We start from the raw sequence: 20,143 nt of genomic DNA, 5'->3' as shown, positions 1-20,143 counted from the left end.
GATCTAAACGCCCTGATAAATGCACGATAGTATAATGATCTTGCAAATGTAAGAGTGGCCTTTTACAAAAATGTCCCCTCATCATGTAAGGTACCCAGTGTTTGAACCGAAGAACAATCGGTGCGTACATAAGCCTAGGAAACCGACTAATAAACCCCAGTAGTACCTTAAAGGGCCATAAACTGAAAAACTAAGTAAGGATCAGCTGATGACACTCTAAAAGTCAACACAAACAAATATGTGAATCAATGAATAAAACATACTAAATCCCTACATAACTGATATATCAAAATATGTATTGAGAATAAAAAATAAGAAAAAAATAGAAAAAAATAAAAATAACATATTTATAATAAATAAGCGCAATTCATGCCTCGACTTAAAGACCATGCAAAATAAATATGTACAATATAAGAAATATAAATCATACAATATAACTCCTACCAAGTGGCTGTATAAATTCCATTCCTAACCCTGGTATATGACCCAACCAGAGGAGAAAGTAATAAACCGTGACCCTGTCCCAAGTCCGACACTATGCTACCTAGTGGCCTTTCAGAGAATAATAATAAGGGACCAATGTTGCTGTGAAGCAAAAAAGACCAATACTAGGAACGAATCTAAGCAAGTCAGCCCTGCCACACAAGGCTGCAGAAATGTACAATGTTGCTGGTTTAGGAGAAATATATGTTTAAATTGTATTTAAAAATATATATAATAATTGAATTTGATATGACCTGCCGAACTGCTTGTTAAATTTGAATTATTCCAATGGTGTTCGTGACCAAAAATAATTATAATAAATTTGTCGAAAACACATGGAAATATCTGTAAACTACCTATTCAGCCTTTTAAGTTTCAAAAGACAAGTAATTGACAACATGCCACTGAGACCTGGGGTATGACAAGCATCCAACCTGAGTTGCCACGATAACTCCCTGCTTTCCAAAAGGAGGGAGGTGGATCCCCCCCCCCAAAGTCGGATTTGACCTGGTCAATAATGCAAAACAAAAAATGATGACTCAGGTTTTCTGCTATGTGTCTGGCTAAAGCATTGTCCATCTTGCCTTTCCTAATAGCATAAAGATGCTCATATACATGTTCCTGCAATTTTCTGTTGGTTTTCCTGACATAAAATGCAGGACAGCTAGAACACTGAGCCAAGTACACCACTTGCATACTACAGCAATTAAATGTACCCATTAGATGAAATGCCTTGTCCCTGATAGTAAATCTCATCCCTGTCTTTATATGGACGCAGTAGCGACACATATTGCACTTATACATTCCATTCCTGTTGCTTAAAATCTTAGATTTTCTTTCTAAAATTCCTTTAATATTTAAACCTCTCTTGAACACTATTCGGGGTAGTTCTACCAAAGTTTTGCAGATAGAGTCATCCTGGGTGATCAAATTCTAATTTTTCAATATAATAGCAAAAATCTCCCTAGCATCCAAGCTGTATGTTAAGATAAAACTGTATGACATAGGGAAAGCTTCATCCTTCCTCCCTTCGAATGTTGCTGTTATCAGGGATATTTAGATTTAAAATAGGTACATATACCCCAGAAGTTCTCTTATTATGGACCTCCAGTAACAGATCTTTAATAAGGTCTTGCGGGTAGCCCCTATTAGAGAAAAGGTCTGCCATGATAGCACATTCTTCCTCAAAGTCGCAGTCCCTTGATACCATACGGGCAGCTCTGACGAGTTGGCCTTTAAAAATGGATCGCTTTTGGGAGAAAGGGTGGCAACTGTCAAAATGGACGTAGCTATTAGAAAAAGATTCCTTCCTGTAAACCTTGGCTACAAAACAACCTTTTTCTTTGTCCTTCGAGAGGTCTACATCTAAGTAAGCTACCCGATCCAGAGAAAAATTGTAAGTAAATTGTTAGAAATTAGTGGAAGAATTGAACATGTCAACTAAAGAAATAGCTGACTCCTCATCACCTTTTATAATAATAAAGATATAGTCAAGGAATTGTGTATATAACACAACCTTGTCCATGAATAATGGATTAGTTAAAATAAACTCCCTCTTCCAGTAAGCCATGACCAAATTGGCCACACTGGCACCACACGGGGAACCCATCGGTACTCCTATCAACTGTAAATATAATCTGTTGTTGAAGGAAACAAAATTGTTGGACAATATAATGTCCAACAATTCATTCACTAGTTGAATATCTTTAGCAGGGGCCTCTTTTTTGGACAACATAACTGGAATTCAATCTAAGGCAACCGAGTGAGGGATAGATGTGTATAGGTCTTTCACATCAACTCTTAAAAAGTGACTATCTTCTCTACAATTTGTTTGATTAATCATGGACCAGAAAGACCAACAATCTTTTGAAATTTGAGGTTCAGTAGCCACATATTTCTTTAATATCGAGTCCACTACTTTGGCGCTAGCATAAGTAATGCTGCCCCTAGCACTTACTAAGGGGCGCATGGGTGGATCTAATGGATTATTATGTATTTTAGGTGATCTGAAAATAATAGGAATTTTATATGTGGGTGGAGATATAAAATGCAGTAGATTCAAGTCAATGGATCCATTAACAAACATATCGCCGAAGTAAGTGGAAACCCTAGAGTTGCCTATGTTCAATTCATTCCTGGAAACCTCTTTGTAGGACTCAGAGGAAAGGATGTCTTCCATCCACTTTACATAATCGGACTCATTCATGACTACCAGACCTCCACCCTTGTCCGGTTGCATAACCTTCACTGAAGAATTTGCTAATGAATCTAATAATAGTCTCATCTTTGCTAATATTGTACCTACAAGCTTTAGATAAGGATTTGTTAAGGGTATGTCTTATGTCTAACTCGCAAATCTGTTCAAATAGGTTTAAAGATGGATGCAACGGTGGATTGTATGTGCTTGCCAGAAGAAATTCACCCTAATACTGGTGAAATTTCCCATTAGTAACTGTAGATTTAACTTTCTAACAAAGAGTTTTAAGTCAATAATGGAAGAAGCTACATCAGCCCTCTTAGAGGGCAGATAAGAAAAACCTTTAGCCAACACATCCACTAATTCGATCTCAAAAACATAATCTGAAAAGCTATATATCTTCAAATCCTTTCTTGAGTTTAATAAAATATTACTTTGACCAGACTTAAATGAACCAGTCCCAGATATTAGTTAGCTCAGTTCCTCCTGGACCTGGACCGGTTGCTGGATTTCCAACCCTGTTCCTCCATGGGGGATGAGGCTGGATCCCGAAAATTTGGAACCTCCACTGCCTCTTCGACATTGCTAGATTTGTGGTGTGCTGCCAGTTGTTCACTATGTCTGACTGGATCCAAAGGGTCTGTCAAATCCTGAAGTTACCTTGTAACTAGGCCTCTCACCCAGTTTTGACTCTTTGGGAGTAGTCGCCCCCGCCCTCCATGCTCTGAAGGACAAAAAGTTTCCTTGGGATACTGGAGCTTTTGGGTAAGCTGTGCCATCTTTGTATACTTTAATGTCCCTTTGCAATTTTTTGATTTTAGTAGAAGTAAGTTTTGAAATATGCTGGTCAATACTACTATAGTTATGGTCATACTCAAACCTGTACCTATGGAAATGTAGATCATTTTTTATTTCCCCATCCAGCTTATTAATGTCCAATAGTAGATTATCAGCCGCCAACTGATAGTGGTTGCTGATAAGATCCATTAATTCAAACCCATGTCTGGCAGAAAGGCAAATTAACTCCCGATGAAAGGGGGACCCCCCCTCCTCCAATCCCGTGGGATACTGCCACGATCTTAGACCTTTCGGGACTATACCAGCCCTTTTACACTCCCCAAAGTAGGCCACTTCCAGCTGTATTTTCCTTAATTTCAACAGATTCTGGTCAAATAAGTTCAATTTAGAAGGAAAATCCAATGACCCGCCCATATCGGGATCAAGTACTGGGTTCCCTCCATTGTCTATGAAAGTAAACGAACGGTTGAGCCATTGATTTAAGTTAGGTATACCTTGCGATTTCAGTGTCAATATATTGGCACTGGTAGAGTGAGTCACTCCTGTGCCCCAGTCTTGAGTTCCTATAGATGAACTAGTTTCAGAAGACTGGACTCTAGTGGGTGTAGAAAAATTCCTTGTGGGTTGATGCTCATTTTCGGAATGAAAATGAACAAGTGTAGACTTCAAGACACTGGGAGGCCCGCCTCCTGCTTGATCTCCTAAAGAAACTCCATTAGTATAAGTTGAAGACTCGTGTCCCCACAATTGTTGCGAACCCAGCACATCGTCCAGTCGATTAGATAAATTGTTTACTTTCTGGGTCAAAAGTTCAATCAGCTGGGTAAGGTTGCCAACCTCTCCTTCCGTACAAGAACCAGACATAGGCACCGCAGCGTCTTCCATCACTGACACTCACAAAGACAAACTCAAGAAACCAAAAAACTAATAAAACAAATTAAAAATGCTCCGATACCAGCAGGTTAAATTCAAATGAGCCAAGCAGCAGATGAAATTCAAGTAAGCCAAGCCACACAGTCCGTCCCTCAAGTTGAAACGATTTATTTAAGCACCAAAAACGAGCTTTTCGTCGGACACAATTCAACTTCATCAGAAAAAACAGTGTCTTGCTACAAACAGTTATCTTATATGCAAAACATCATTTAAAAATCACATGATCTTTAATTAGTAGTGAATTGAATGCCGGCACAGCCACCTACACTGAAACTTGTGGTATGTCGACCAAGCATTCAATAGAATATCAACAGTTAAAAAATTAAAATCAGCTACTATACATATAATGCAGCATGAATGGCATCATAAACACTGTGCACCGGTATAGATTTATCACTCAGAGACTCCCTATGCTGTGGAATAAAATCCCGGTCCATGTGAGGCAGAGCACCTCGCTGGCTCTGTTCAAGAGAAATCTTGACCTGTGGATGGGAGATCGTAGGTTTACCCCGGGAATCATCTCTGTGTCACTGCTGGGCAGAGGCACAACAAACTAATGGGTACAGTATTTTTTCATATAAGGGGTGGCGTAAGCCACAAAACTTTGGGCTAGGCTTATAAATGCCTTAGGGCAGATAGCCTAGTATAAACCTATGAACCTATAAGGATGAAATACTGCATTCTTTCCGAGATGTATTTGTGGTTTCAAGACAGCTATTTGTAAGACTAAGTAATGTATAGACTTACTTGATCTGACACCCAGCAGTCAAAATGTTTCATGAGAAAAATCTGTGCTCCTTGAAACAAGATGCTTGTCATGAAATTTTATTAAATAGTAGATGGCAATGAGAATTGCCTTGTCATCACAATCAGCAACAATTAGGAATTTCATGACAGGAATAGAAATGAGTACAGATATTACCTAAAAGAAAATAAAACGGCATCCATTTTAGAGAACAAGTTTGCAGCTGCTACCCTCTTGTGGTTGAAGAATTATAGCAGAGAGCTAAAGGAAAATCAAACCATTCAGATACAGGAAAGTTTTATTTTTTATTTCAAAGATTATTTACTACATTTTAATGGTGGTAGATTTCTAAAGCAAGTTATAATAGTCAAATAATATAAGTAAATAAATAGTTAATTAAGTATGTTTAGAGTGAGTTGCATAGCCTGGAGGACTGAAGCCCAAAGTATGAGCTAGGATAAGCAAATGACCCACTTCCTGGAAAAGCAAGATGAGACTGAGAGGCCAGTATCAGCACACTCATCCGAGGAGGATAGTGATGGCTCAATCCATTGTAGCACTGACATCCAGTGGTGGCCAGGTGTAGCTGCAGTCAGCTAAAGGCAATGCCAAACACGTAAGTTCTGCCAAGCAGTGTGCAGTACTGTAGAGGGAATGGTATACAAATGTGTGGAAACTCCACAAATATAACACTGCATAAGAACTGCAAGCTCCAAGTCAGTGACACACATGTTAGTCCATGAGGAAGAGGGGTTAGGTGATCCAAAATGTCATAAACCTGCCTGAATGATGGGCTATCAGCTGGGTTTCATTCCCATCATTAATCAAATAGCAATGTGACAGGGAAATGAAAGGGATAGAGGCTGATGAATATCAGGGGCTAGCAACAAAAAAGGAAATAAAGAAAACAGCCAAAGTATGTGTGCATATGTGTGTGTTGTGCGTGTGTTTGTATGTAGGATGGTGTAGTGGTCAGCCACTGGTTATCAAAATGCTTGGTTAATTTTCTTGTTTTTACCTATTGTACTTTAAAAATTGTTCAATTTTCTCAAAATATTTGTTCATTACAATAATGATCTCAATAAAACTGTTCTTAAAAAAAACTGCTTGGTTAAATAACCCCAGATATCCTTAGCCAGAAAATGAACTTCAAAATTACTAGAACTTATCTTTACTTCCAGCCCTGAACAGTACCAACATTTACCATTACTTAATGCAAACTTCAGTCATACCCAGTGTACCTTGCTGGATAGCATTTCACAGTTTTTCACATAACAGCTGTATTTTGGAGTTTCATTTTGCAAGCAACATGGAATGACATATGCTGCCAGTCTCAACTGTGCAGTTTCAGATATATTTGCACATGATGATGTTGCTGCTGGTTATGAAGACAAGAAACCTTGTTTTGTTTCTGCAAGGAAAATCTGTGAATGTTTGTTTTTGGGAAACAAATGAAAGGTAGCTGAATAAAAGAAACACAGGAAGTCACTGGCAAAAAAGGGAAGAAAAGAGCAAGGATGTCTTAGAAAATGTCCATTTAGATATCAAAACAAAACCAAAACGTAAAATATGCCCATGCTGACAATCTGGTTAAAGCTTTTGTTACTTCTGAATTGTGAAATTGCTGGTTTAATGAGAGAAAGTAAGAAAATAAGGGCAAAAGGGCATATGGAGATGCATTGTACTGGGATTCAGGACATGGATTCATGGGCCATTCTTAAAATGAAGCAAAATATAAATGTCAGATTCTGCAACGGCAAATCCCCCTGCACTCCCTTTTACCTAATTAACTCTGAGGTCACTGCACATTGGGAAAAGGGTGCATTCCTCTTTTCATTAACAATTCGCATTTCTACCAGCCTTACATTTATGGACAGTTATTCATTGCATGACAGTAATACTTACAAACTGACACATTGCTGTAATGGTCAGGAGTGACAGCATTTTGTAATCTTAATTTTATACTATGGAAAATTTTCATAATGAAGAAGAAAACTACACATGTAGACATCGGTCCCCAACCACCGGGCCGTGGACCGGTACCGGGCCGTCAGGTAAGTGATGCCTTTATGAGTTTGTTTATGTGTCTGTTTACATGTGTGAGTGAATGCGTGCATGAAAGCAAAAGAATCTGTGTGTGGTGTGTGTGTGTGTGTGTGTGTGTGTGTGTGTGTGTGTGTGTGTGTGTGTGTGTGTGTGTGTGTGTGTGCGTGTGTGTGATCGTAAAAGAGAGTGATGTGTGAATGAATGTGTAAGTGGGTGTGTGGCGTGTGGGTGTGACAGACAGTGAGAGCGATGTATGAATGAATACATAAGTGGGTGTGTTGCATGTGGGTGACAAAGCAATGTGTGAATGAATGCAGGTATGAATGAGGAAGTGACTGTGTGTGTGTGTGTGTGTGTGTGTGTGTGTGTGTGTGTGTGTGTGTGTGTGTGTGTATGTGTGTGTCAGATCTGGAGAGTGAGAGCGATGTGTGAATGAATGCAGGTATGAATGAGGAAGTGACTGTGTGTGTATGTGTGAGATCGGGAGAGTGAAAGCGATGTATGAGTGAATGCAGAAGTGGGTGTGTGGCGTGTGGCGTGTGGGTGTGACAGACAGTGAGAGCGCTGTATGAATGAATACCTAAGTGGGCATGTGGCATATGGGTGACAGAGTGAAGTGTGAATGAATGCAGGTATGAATGAGGAAGTGATTGTGTGTCTGTGTGTGTGTGTGTGTGTGAGATCGGGAAAGTAAGAACGATGTGTGTGAGTGAATGCGTGCATGAATGCAAAAGAGAGTGTGTGTGTGTGTGTGTGTGTGTGTGTGTGTGTGTGTGTGTGTTATGGATGAAGGGTACACAAACCTCATCTCACTCTTCACTCTCTCTCTGTCACACACATGCACACACACACATGCACACACGCACACACACCATACTTCTCAACCTCTTAGTAGTGCAAAAAATCTGGGCAAAACCTAACAGAATGGGGGGGATAAATGGGGACAGATTTTAAGTACTGCTCTTATAATCATAGAAAGTTGCTAGAATAACAGGATGTGTCTTATCATGCATTTTTCTAAAGGATATGAGGTCTGAAATACAAATGTATATCATTATTTAGTGACTTCAGTCCTCAGATCATCCCAGTGATTTGCCAGAAAATCACAAAAGTTATGAGGAACAGACCAAAACTCAGAGGGACAAATCTGGACATAGGTTCATAGGTGTGTACTAGGCTAATGACCCTGGAGCATTTACAAGCCTAGCCCATAGGATTACCCTGGCATTGTGCCACCCGATCTTAGTTCCCAGTGCCTCTGTCAAATAGAGCAACTGGAGTGATCCCAGGGGTGAATTTTCTATTTCTCATCCACTCAAGATTTCTGTTGAAGAGGGCCAGTGAGGCACTGTGCTTGGCATGTATGGGAAGTCTATTCCATAGCATGGGCAGTCTCTGGGTTATGAACCTGTCCCTCCAGCTTGTTCTGCTGATTGTGGTAATGAAGTTGCTGTCTCTGGAGCATGTAGTGCGGAGGGATTGGGATTTCTTTAGATGTAGCATTTCTAACAGAGCTGGGTCAGACATGGCTTTGTAAGTCAAGCAGAAATCTCTTCTAAATACGCGATATGAGACAGAGAATAGTTGGAGTTTTTTGAATCTGTCCTTATAAGATAAGTGTTTAAGGCCTAAGACCCTTTTTGTGAGGTATTTTTGTGGCCTCTCCAGTTGTTGTAAGTGTCTAGTGAGGTGCATGCCAAATGGGGCATTGTACTCGATGACTGGCCTAATGATGCAAAACCCTTAGTAATGAGATGTGCCACATAGAAGGACTTTCTGACTACAGTGGTAATGTGGTGGTCAAAAGAGAGTTTGCTGTCAACCTGTGTTCCCAGATCTCTTATGACACCTTCTGTGTTCAGTGTACTACCATCGATGTGGTAATTCATGGGAACAGGGTTTTTCACAAAAGGGCTGATGACATTTTTTGGTATTGAGCTTAAGGCCATGGTTTTTACTCCAGTCATTGGTGTCAGTGAGGCCTTTCTGTAGGATGTCAACATCACTTGGGAGTTAATTATGGCTCCCAACTTGCAACTTTGTCAGCCAGAGTCCCTTCGTATTTACCTGGACTTCAGAGAAGTAGATACCAAACAGGAGAGGACCCATGACCAAACCCTATGGGACTCCACTCATGACTGGTTGACTGTCTGACTTGGAGTCAGCTAATTTCACACTGTGGGTTCTATCTGTGAGCCAATTTGCAACCCACCTAGTAATATAGGAGTCGATGCCTAGCTTAGTGAGTTTTTCTATGATTCCTGAGTGGGGAATGGTATCAAAGGCCTTGGCCAGATCAAGGTAAGCTGTATGAACCACTTTTCCTTCATCCACAGCTCTGGTGACTGACTCAAAGAAGTCAATCAGGTTGAGCAGGCATGATCTACCCTTCACATGGGATCCAGAGTTTGGAGGTTCCCTATATCTTTGTTTATTAGGTCCATGATGATGCATTCCATAGCTTTGCATATCAGACTTGTCAAGCTAATGGGGCAATAGTTCCCAGGGTCTGTAGTCACTCCTCCTTTGTGGAGAGGGATGACTGTAGCAGTGCACCATTCAGTATGGACAAAGCCTGAGTTGAGGCTGTGATTGAACAGGGCACACAGGTTAGGTGCCAGTTTACTTTGTAGTTCAATTAAAACATAGCCAGGGATATTGCCAGGTCCCATAGAAGCTGTATTCTTGGCCTTGGACAGTGCTGTTTTAACCTGTGCAGCAGTAATACTGGGTGCCTGACAATCTACTGATATTGTGATTGGTCCTTTGGTGGTGGAGAGAGGGGTAAAGTTGGCACTGAATCTGTCGGCCAGTATATTGGCAATATCTGTTGGCTCGGTATAGGAGGTGCTATTGTGCAACAGCTCTGAGCAAATCTGGATATTGCCATGGAGATTCTTTACATAACTATAGAAGGTCTTGTGGTTGTCTTTACTATCTGCTGCAATTCTGTTTTCATAGCTAGCTTTAGAGGATTTGATGAAGAATCGCAACTTTTTATTGAGGCTGATAAGGGAGTTTTTCCAGTCTTTGGACTTCACCTTATTTCTCATCAGTTTCCTCCTTCTGTTGTAGAGTTTGTTTATGGCAGGGGACCACCAGATTGGCTTCCTTTTTTTGAAGGAGAGAGTCTTGGTTCTATTGGGTATGTCGAGATCCATGCATTTGTGTAATTGTTCGTACAGGGCATTAGTGTATGATTCAGCGGTCATGCAGCTGTTCACCAACTGCATGGGTGCCGTGAAGTTAGCCACCTCTGTTTTTAGGAGCCCAAAGTTAGCTTTGGAGAAGTTTTTCATGGTGGTTACCTTTGGGGGGGGGGGGTTCCAAGGTGATTAGTTTGTAGTCGGATCTAACCGGGGGGGAGTTGGCTATTGGTACAGAGCAACAGTCACCCATGTTAGTAATGACCAGGTCAAGGATGTTGCTACCTTTGGTGGGGGTGAGAATGAGCTGGCCCAGTGCATTGGAATTAATGAATTCCAGGGAATGTTGTGCAAGTGTATTGGTACATGAGTAGTTTTCCCAGTTAATGGAGAGGGTCATTGAAGTCACCCAGTATGAGAGTGTTAGGTTGGACCCTAATAATCTCCAGGGTGCTTAGGAACGTGGAGTGTGAGTCTTGGGTCATGGTTGGGGACCTATAGCATGCTACGACCTGAATCGCTGTCTTACCTAATGCTAGCTGCACCTAAAGTATCTCTGATGCGTCATATGTTGGATTACCAGTCTGGAGGTGTGCGCATCCTTTATGAATATGGAAACACCACTGTCTTTGGAGCTTCGGTCCAAGTTCTGGGGCCAAAAGGTATAGAATGAGTTATAGCCTGGTAGTGCAAGGGTGCTATCTGTTGCCTTAAACCAGGTCTCTGTTACTGCACAAATGTCGATGTTCTCCATTTTAAGGAGTGCTTCAAGTGAGTGCATTTTGAGATTTTAGACTTCTAGCATTGAGCAGCATGACCCTCAGATTGCATTTGTTTGTAGCTGTTACAGTGGTAATTTGGTCTTTGGAACACCACCTAAAAAAAGGCATTATAGGGGTGGCAAGAGCCTTGGCCAGTATCCAGAAGCCCAGGGATGACATATGCAGGCCATCTCTGGCAAAGCATCTAGGTCTGTCAATCATGTCATCCCAGGCAGACAGATGGATCCCCTTAGAATGACACCAGAAACTTAGCCAATTGATGAAATCAATCATTTTTTGCTTGTACTGTGGTATCATTTTGGGGGGTGGTAGGAGGCTGCTCAGGGCAAGGGTCATACCCATCTGGGCTACATAATCTGAGAGCTCCTCCATGTCTCTTTTCATGTAGTCCAGGGAGGTACATCTTAGGTCATTCACACCCACATGTACAATGACAGAGTCATATTTGTACCTTTTGTTGAGGGACCTGAGTGTGTGCGTTATGTGGCAGATCCTGGCACCTGACAGGCAGCTGACTATTACTTTCTCCTTATTCAACCTAGTGAGTGGGACATTGGTGTGCCTCACTATTGAGTCACCTATGACTAGTGTGTTGGGCATGCTGTTTTGCCTTAGGGGATTTGGTTGAGTGGCACACTGTTTAGGAGAGTTATGTGTCTCATGATTAGTGTTGTGTTGTGGTGGTTGAGTGCGTTTCTGCCTTGGAGGTCTCTGCTGTTTGTGTAGATTTTTATTGAGAGCCTCTGCGAAGGTGGTGGGTGTGTGGTTTGTGTTTTTATGTGAAGGCAGTGCTGGTGTGTGTTCTGGAGGGCTATGTGTTCCATGTGTTGTGGTGCAAGTGTTCACCTTCTCCTCCTGCGAAAATCTGTACAGTTGAGAGGTATGAATACCTCTCAGCCTCTTACTTAGATCAAGAAATCTGGACAAAGCCAAAAATAATGGGGGAACAAAGGCCCAAATAGGGACCCTTTTAAGTACTGCTCTTAGAAACTTTGAAAGTTGATAGAAATACAGGTTTTGCATTAGCATTAATTTTCTGAAGGGTATGAAGTATGAAACTCAACTGTCATTATTTTCTGACTTCAGCCTCAGTGATCTGCCAGTGATTTGCCAGAAAACATTTTTATGAGTAAAAGACCAAAAATATGAGGCAAAAATCTGGACATACTGTGAAAATCTGTGCAATTGAGAAGTATGCTGGACAGATCCAAATAATAGGGACAGATGTTAAATATTGCTCTTATAAACAAAATCTGTAAGGTTGCCATTAGGTTTACTTACCTCTCCACCATAGCAGATCAATGTTATGCTGTTAAGTAGAATGTGCTTTTTTTTTTTTTTTGTAATTATTGCCAACTGTCTTTTTATTGTACTTTGGAGCTTTTCTCCCTGGGTCTGGCCTCCTCTTTAAACAAATATCAAATAAACAAATAAATAAATACCTACTTTATTATGCACACCACGAGATGGCCAGTCCATGGAAAATTTCCTTACATTGATACCAGTCCTTGGTGCAAAAAAGGTTGGAGACCACTGCATGTAGATGTCTGTCAGAAGGTGATTTTGCACAACAAATAAGAAAGGCTACTCAGGATCTGAAGTTGGTAGAGATCATCTTCATCTCGTTGAAAGAAATATTTTAACTTTCTGGTGAAAATACTGAAGAAATTATACGTTAAAATGTTGTTCATGATCCCAAATACTGAGACTTTAATCTGACCAGGTCAGTGTAGAAGATCAGCATCTGATTCAGAAGTGGATGGCAGCCTCAGGTTTAGGACAGTGATATTACAGAGTACATGGATACTAGCTGAGCTTTGACAAACTATGTAGTATGTCTTTGTCAAGCTCTGAAGCAGTGTAAAAAAACATACTAACCTGCCCCCCAATGAATCTGCACATATTCTCCTGTATAGACTGCACTGACTTTAGCAGATGTCTTGCCTTTACATCTATCCACCTTGCAAGTTCTCATTGCTAACATATATACACACACATCCATACATACATACAAATATTTCAGACAATGGCAACAATGCCCTTCTAGCCTGCCAATATACAAGAAAAGTTATTCCCCTAATAAGTGCCCAGGTTGTTCATAAAAATATCTAAACAAGTGCTTGCATTAATGTAATTAGTCTATTCCATGCATCAGCTACTCTGTCAGAGAACCAATTAATACTTCTTTCATTCCTATATAATCTTTTTTCAATTTCTCCAAGTTTTTTGGGTTTCTAATACCACAACCAGAATGGATGCATTTCTAAGTCAAAGTACAATTAAAGTTCATGAAATTAGTATTGTTTCAGTCTTTGCTGTCAGCCAAAAGTACTCTTCGCAGCACCCACAATGTGTCCAGTAATGACTCCTTCTGCAATTCATGCAGAGTTACATGTATTGGTAACATATCTAATTATTGTAGATTCGTTTTTATAAGATGCATTGCTCATACTACTATTGGAACTGTCTGGGTATCTTTCTTCCACATTGCTCTAATTTCTGCCTATTGATCCTGATATTTTATGACTTTGTGTCTCTCTATACACAAAACACCGGAGTCACTGGGTGTAGCGATTTCAATGATCAGTGCTACTTTTGTCTTTTCATGAACCACTATATCTGGTTTTCTTGCATCTGTCTTTTGAACTGTTGGTAATGAGTGATCCCATGTGATGCAGACCATCATTTTCTCTGATGCTTTGTGGCTCATGTTTTCAGTGTTTTTCAGCTATTTCAATATTATAATGTTTGCACAATTCCTGGTGCAACAGTTTTGCCGCATTATTATGCCTTTCAGTACACAATCCTTCTGCCATTAGTATGTCACAACCAGCAACAAGGTGTGCGACTGTTTACATTTCTGTTTTACAAAACCTATATTTGTCTGTTTCTCCCACATGTTCAATGAACTTTGTAAACCAAAGTGTATGTAGCCCACTATCTCAGGACACCAATATTAACTTTTCATGTTTTGGTTTGAATTCGCCTCTCCTTAACCATTCCTGCACTTGATCCTGATCAACGAGGTTCTTCCAGAAGTTTTCTACACTTGCAACTATATGCATTTTCCATATTTCTTGCCTTCTCTTCTCATCCTTCACCTTATATTCTTTCTTTTGTTTTTTGGCACATTCAGTTGCTGCCTGATTTTTATGTACTTTAGATTTGATGTCCATTCCTGCTTGAGTTTGATATGCTTCTGCTAGACTAAGCAGGGAAGTCATCTTAAATTTACTCTCCTCATGTTTCAAAACTTTCACTATGTTTGAGTCTTGTGAGGTCAGCAGATATGTGTGCAGTCCCCACGATTGTAGATCTATACATGTAATCAATTTCAAGGAAGCCCATACCTCCTTCGGAACGGGGAATATATAATCTTGATATGCACTGATTTTTATAAATCATTTGGTGAACATGAAGCATCCTTCTTGTTTTCCTGTCTAATCTATCCAACATATTTTGGAGCCAGTCAGTCTTCCCAAACCTGTGAGTTAGGATAGAAAGAGCAAATTGATTTATAGCTTAAATTTTCTTCCTAAATGTCAACGCTGTTTTCAGGAGTAATTTAAGTTTTCTAAAATATTCTTTACTAAGTTTTATTCACATTTGTTCATGTTTTATTGTTGATCCTTCATCAGTTCCCAAATATTTATACACTTCCTCTTGCTCAAGTTCTTTTATATCACATTCTTGCCCCAAACTGATGTTTTCTTGGTGCTGCAGTTTTCCTGCTTTAAAGATTTATTTTGCTCATTTATCAAGACCAAATGACATTCTTATATCATCTGAAAAAGTTTTGACGACTTGCAGTTGTGCTTTCAGTTCCTCATCTGATGAGCTATAGAGTTTTAAATCATCAACAAAGAGAAGATGAGAGGTCTTTACACTTAGTTGTTTTCTAGGAGCCAAATTATAGCTATGGCCTAATCTGTTACGTAATCTTCTGAACAGGTTGTCTGATGATTCTCTACAACTTTGTGGTAACGCAAAACATTCCCAACGGTAGTTGTCTCTAAATGCCCTATATACCTGAATAAGGTCCCCTCTTAATTATGTATGAGACATTTTAGAAATTCAGATGTTTAGTCTTTTATAATAAATTATTAACCAACAGTGAATCTAACAACATGCATTTAAAATGAAGATTTGAACTGAACTTACCGGGACATACTGTATCACAGTTCAAAATTTCTCATCTATCACCAGTTGCTTTTGACATCCCACAGAATGCTGCTGCTGCTGCTGCCATTATATGATAGCTCAGTGCAGCACATTTCGTTATTAAAAATAAAGCATGATGGGGTAATTTGTAATGACTGTTAGCTGCTTAGCCTGCACTATCATTCACTTGTCACCCATCAATTACCTGTGCTGGCTATGGCACAAATTTCTTGAAGTGACAGATTTAATGAGATGTATTTTACATTACACTGGTAACAATAATAGTTTACCTTTTCAAGTAAATGCAGTTTTTAGGTTGTAGTTTATATCGTGCATAATCAGATAGTACCCTTGTCTATTTTATCAGTATACTTAGCATCAGGATTTAAATTTCAAATGGTTTACACAAGAAAGACAATTCTCTATAAAAATACTTTGTTAAATATCGGAATGTGCTTATGAGGCTTATTTATAAAAGCAACACCCTTAGTGATCACACTGTGATCACCCATCCAGTAAAACAAATGTCAACAAACCAGCACTGCTTTACCATTCAAACAGTTGTCTGGAAAACCAGTTTAATGAAAAATTCAAAGCAACACTGTAACCCACAGACTTCCTCAGCTAGCCAGTCCATATGAATTAGTTTATACTGAAAATGTTCTCCTGACTGTGCACCTTGACAATATTGTCTGTGTTTTAACTGAGAACTACTTCACCCGGGCTGTGGCTGAAAATGGTCAGTTCTAATCAGTGTACTACCCCATTAAACAGATATACATGTATACATCTACGTGTTCACACATGCATACATACATACATACGTGCACGAATAAATAAATGTACCGATTCTGACATTTCTTTCATAGTTAAAATGGAAATGGCATCAGCTCTGGACCCTCTGTTGCAAACACTAATTGTTCTCAACCCTAATATCACTTGTTTTTTGAGGCAGTGTAATAAATGCCTTATGGTTATCAAAATACTTTATTGCTGCCTCAATACAACTCCATATGTAAGAAGTGCAAGTACTTAGTCTGGGGGTTACCCTCTCAAGTCTTGACATGCTCAGTAAGAACTGGTCCCTTGTCATAACAATACAGAGGACCTGCATCACACTTACTTATGCCAAGGTGGTTAAGATATCAGTGTCCATGATTGCAAGAATTAAGACACATTGAATTAGGTCTAAGAGATGTCAGCCACAACGCCAGCCTACTACACCACCATCAATACTACAAATTTCAGTAAACACTACACATATGAGGAACTCGTATGAGTCACAAGGGAACAAACACCAAATAATTAAAGCATACTACATCTGCAACTATGCCATGTAATGTTTTAGTAATCAGTGCATTGATTAACTGTTATGCAGGTACCACCCTCACTAGACTAGATATGAACCGGGTGACAGCTGTCTTTCCAGATCCTTTTTAGAGCCAGAATCCAGAATGCTGTGAGGGCTCTTAGATCTCTGCACCCTGATAAATGCAACTATGACCTAGTGGCAGCCCACTTGATAAATGATCTCAGTAACACCATCTAAAATTAGATCAGAAAGCTATGACTGACCTTGCTATGCAAGTGCCCAACGTAGGGAAAATTATGGTTTTCAGTGGTATTTTACCATCACCTAAAAGGATGCCTAGATTCCTATATTTGTAGTCCAATTCAGTTTTCTTCTTCGTCAACTTGCCTATGCTTGCATTTTCAATATTAACATCAAAGACACTATTTTAACAGCAAAAGTATGTTATCTAACCCGTGTTGTAGCAATTGCACATCTGTGGTCGATATGATTTTATTACCAACTTAGCAGTTAGCTGTAACATGCACTCTCTAATATGGGATCTGTAAAAAAAAGACTCCAGCAATTAGGGGATCCAGTGCAGAGCCCTAAGACATGTTGCTGGTCACACAAGCAAAATATGAGAGAAGGCTCCCCACTCTGTCTTGCTGCATTCTGTTACTTAGCCTGTGTTTTACCCACTGAGTGTATGTAATCTCTTCACAAATGATGAAATGTTTAAGAAACATGGTGTACCTTTAACTAACACATATGAGTGAAGGCCACAGAGGAAATCCCTAGTACCCCTTTGCATTAATTAGCTATACTGATTTTGACATCATTATAGCTCTAAAATTACTCCTATTAGGCTTGTATTTCTGCAATTATCAGTTCCAAGGTACCCCCTTCTCTTGCATAAGGGGACCAATGTAGCTTTTCTCTAAAGTCCAGGACTGCATCTCATTATTAAAGATTATTGATATCAGTAACAAAAAAATGCTGAAATATGACCCTACACTACAGACAAATTAGTAACCTTTAAAACCCTTATGGAAAAGGTGGAGGCTGAGGAAGAATACTTTGATTGGCTAAGCCTCTGTTTATATTTGATGAACTAAGTTTAGTATGACAGGATCTTATGAAGGCATTCTTGCCAAAAGCGCTCATCCAGTTACTGTAAGTTGACTTCACATTTTAATGTGTTTTTATTTTGCTTATACTTGTTGACTTTAGTATTAAATAGTTTGAAACCTCCCTGTGGTGGACGCACTTTGCTTTGTTTCTGCTGTTAAGGTTTAGATCGGCAAGCTGCCTTTAACTGTCTGTGGTTTATTTTTACCTGGACAAATTAGTAACAACTAAAAAAAACACTGTCTATTACAGCAAAGATCCAACTCCACACATATACTAAGTTTAAAAATCCTAATAGGACTTCATCAGAACCAAATCACTAAAATCAGTCATTGCATTTATATATTATATAAATATTATATAAACAATCAATTCATATATATATATATATATATATATATATATATATATATATATATATTAAATAAATAATAAATAAGTAATATATAAGAAATAAGATATAAGACATATAAGATGCAATACCAAGTAAATCACTAGTTATAAAAATAAAAAGTAAAAAAGTAAAAAATATTGGAAAATTAAATTAAACCAACTTTAACAATGAATTTGTAACTTATTTTGAACATATGTAGTTTATTAGGCTGCTTCTAGGTATGACTACCACACTGTGCTTCTAAGATCTGACTGAAGAGGGGACAAGCTCAAGAGTACTACATCCTCCAGGTGGTGGATCCAGCTTTTCATCTGGAATGGGAGAAGATAGCAAGCTACAGCCAGCATGCCAGAAAAGATCAGACTCTGACATATCGGGCTTTCCTGTGGGCAACCATTCAGTTGCTCAAAGGAGCAATCCTGCAAGAGGCAAGTCCACAACTTTCAGTGAGTCAGAACCTGTCATTTCACCAAAAAGATTCTCCTGGAGGAAAAAAACTATGGAGAACTTAGGTGTGCCTCAGAAGACTGAACGAGATATAGATGTCACTGACAATTGTGAAGATGGAGAACAAGAAGAGGAACAGAATGAGAAGGAAGAGAGGCCTGAGCCAACTCCAGTAGCACCCACAGTTCCCACAGCTGTACCCAGCAAAATAAGTCCCTCGGTTGCAAATCCATTCTAATACTAGGCTAAACATTTTTTTTCCTGAAGTTTTCTGAGCAACCAAATGAGAACATGTCCTCTCTTTTAAGGATGGGGACTATTGAGTATGCTCATTCAACTCATGGTGGGGCCCAGCATCTAGACAAATTGGCCACAACAGTTCCTGATATGCTAAAGAATCCACCCAGTAGCCACCTCTGAGACTGAAGAGGATTAATTCTAAAATGCCAAATAGGAACTTAATAAACTCTTTACAAGTTAATGTGTGTCTGTAAAGGGCATTATTCCCCTGTGTTTTCTCAATATTGTAACAAATATTCATACATTTGTATACTTTTAGTATTTTTTATTTTTATAAATAGTTATTTGACATTGTATGTTATACAAGTCTTATTTTTTGCATATCATTTATTGTTTATTTATTATTTTTTTACATATATCTGTGTTCACCTATTTCGTTTGATAGTCATGATATTGGAGGTGTTCTAGCATTTAAGATCTTAATTAATTGTTTTGCTCACTTATATAAATACAATGACTGATCTTATTGATTTTGGTTGTGATGAAGTCCTATAAGAACGAAAGTGCTTAACCTTGAATAAATGTTGTTTTTAAGCTTAGTATATGTGTGGAGTTTGATCTGGTACAGACAGCATTTTTTTTAATTGCTAATATCAATTAAATGTCAGAAACTGCTAGGAATATTACCATGACCCACAATGATAGGTATTTCTGATTTTGTTTTTGGCTGTTGTGATTATATGCTCCATAATATATGGTTCAGTATTCTCTATATCCATGAAACTTGTACATGACTAGATATTTTAAAAATAATGCAAAACTTTTCTGTCAAAATATTACATATTTCTTTAATTTTATTAGCAGGATGCTATTGACTTGACATATTTTCTTGTTTCTAACTAATTGTGAATGATTTGCTAGTGCTGTCTGTTAAGGTTCATAAGTTCATAGGTAAGTACCAGGATAGCAAGCCATTTTAAGCCTATCCTGTTTCACTTTTTGTGCTCAAAATAACCTATCCCATTTGGCTATAGAGTGGCCTTACTCATCTCATGCTAGATAGTTATATATTACCCCTAATGAGAATAACTGGGATCATACCATAGATAATTTGAAGGGACTCATACATGGGATAAAGCATTTAGGAGCTGACCCCGTCCATTACTATTACAGAGGGCAGTCCTAGGGTAAATTTTCTGTTTCTCATCCCTAAATCTAAATTGCATTTGAATATAGACAAGGATGAGCTTTGTTTTATGTGGATGGGGAGTCTGTTCGACAGCAGCAGTATCCTCCACAGGCTATACCTGTCCCTCCAGACCATTCTGTTAATGTTGCAAAAGAGGTTT

The 20,143-nt window shown here is 39.0% G+C and overlaps 1 pseudogene; it reads left to right on the top strand.

Moving 5' to 3' along the window:
- The first annotated feature begins 18,327 nt into the window (after positions 1-18,327).
- LOC122816254 lies at positions 18,328-18,792 on the top strand (annotated as a pseudogene).
- Positions 18,793-20,143: the final 1,351 nt, after the last annotated feature.

The sequence above is a fragment of the Protopterus annectens genome, chromosome 12.part0 (assembly GCF_019279795.1).
Source record: "Protopterus annectens isolate FY-2018-M chromosome 12.part0, PAN1.0, whole genome shotgun sequence".
Taxonomy (NCBI): Eukaryota; Metazoa; Chordata; order Ceratodontiformes; family Protopteridae; genus Protopterus; species Protopterus annectens.
Note: the sequence above shows the minus strand (reverse complement) of the source record. Positions and strands in the feature narration are given on the sequence as shown.